The sequence below is a fragment of the Hevea brasiliensis genome, chromosome 4 (genome assembly GCF_030052815.1).
Source record: "Hevea brasiliensis isolate MT/VB/25A 57/8 chromosome 4, ASM3005281v1, whole genome shotgun sequence".
Lineage (NCBI taxonomy): Eukaryota > Viridiplantae > Streptophyta > Magnoliopsida > Malpighiales > Euphorbiaceae > Hevea > Hevea brasiliensis.
This window is the reverse complement of record NC_079496.1, coordinates 100,827,814-100,829,607: the sequence shown is the minus strand read 5'-3', so window position 1 is coordinate 100,829,607 and position 1,794 is coordinate 100,827,814.

The window sequence follows — 1,794 nt, the reverse complement described above, 5'->3', positions numbered from 1 at the left end:
GAGCTTATGGTTGCTTATGGTTTGCTTCCAATCTTATTACTTATAGACATAAGTTTGATTCTAGAGCTAAGAGATGTGTCTTCCTTGGATATCCAATTAGTGTTAAGGGATATCATCTGTATGATTTGGACACTATGTCATGTTTTATGTTTAGAAATATTGTCTTTTATGAAACTATTTTTCCTTTTCAATCATCTTCTTCCTCTTTACATAAACCTTTTATTACTACTTCTAATTTAGTCTTGATAGTTTTACTTAATCATTCTTCATTTCCTAAAGTTTCTTCATCCTTTTTGCCATCTTTTATTCCTACGTTTTCTTCTGATTGTCGCAAGGGTTTTTGCGGTCGTCGGATGAATTCTCACTAAAGTGGGAAAAGTGAGGAGTCGCCACTTTAATTTTGAGGGAAATTAAAGAAAACCATTTGTAAAAATAAAAATCCAATTTGAAAACAGAGATTCTAGGTTCGGGGTCCGTATACGGGTGGAGAAGGTGTTAGGCACCCCACTTTGTCCCTCAACGAGGGTAAGCAGATTTAATGTTATGCTCTATATAAATTGATAATTTATGGGATAGGATGACGATGTTAATCCTTTGTATGGATAAAAGAAATATTTAATATTTCACTACTTAGGGTTGCCTAATAACACGAGTACATGAGATGACCCTTCAGTGAATAGGTATTGTGTAATGAATTTTATTGGAGGTTAATCCGAATATTGAAGTTGTGGTATTTTAGTTTGGATTTAAGCTAGGAGAATTTAGGTAAGAACTCTCTCCCTATCTCTTAATGTATTCAGTTTAAAATTTAAGTGGAGGATTTCGGGTAAGAACTCTCCCCCGATCTCCACATATTTTATTAAGATTTTGACAGAGAATTTGGGTAAGAACTCTCCCCCGATCTCTTAGTGTATTAAGAATTTAAGTTGAGAACTCAGGTAAGAACTCTCCCCCGATCTCTTAGTGTTAAGAATTTAAGTTGAGAACTCGGTAAGAACTCTCTCCTGATCTCTCAGTGTTAAGAATTTAAGTTGAGAACTCGAGTAAGAAGACTCCCCCAATCTCTTCATTTATTTGTTAGAATGGCGTTTTATGAGAACTTTGAATTAAGAATTCAAGTAAAGGGTCCTTCTTGGCCCTTTTTACGAAGTACCGAAAACACAGGAAACCCGTGTAAAGCTTTTCCTAGCCTACGAGACCTTATAACTAGATGGTGGATGAAAGATCAAACTCCTTGTTGATTTTCTGCATGATCACTTTATCAGAACTCTTTGATTTACGACATCTGATCTCTTTTTAGTCGCTCGCCCGGGATCCGAACGTATCTTCATTCCCGATCTATTGTATTATCGCTTGGGTTTGTTCCGAGGTCCGATCTCATGACTTATTTGTTTGACATAATTTTGTTTCCATCCTATTCAACCTTTGCTACACCTATCTTCCTTTATCATTTTTCATTTATTCAGACCAAAAACTCTCATGTTAAAGTACCCCTGCCTATATTCTTTAGAGTATTTACAAGTCGCCTATGACTTGAATGTCTACTCTCGAAGGGAATGAAAACTAAGTGACGATAAATGGAATTTGCGAATGAATAGAAAAAGAAGGCACAGGAAGTAACTTCGGGCCTAGATAACTTATTCTGAGACTTAATGTGACTGGATATAAAAGAAACTTTAAAAGAAAACTGTAGAAAAAAAAAACCAAGGGTATTCAACAAAATGACAGTTTAGACGCTTACCTGTGGAAAGTTGAGGAGACAGGTGAGCTAACTTCGGTATCCATAAATCTTAC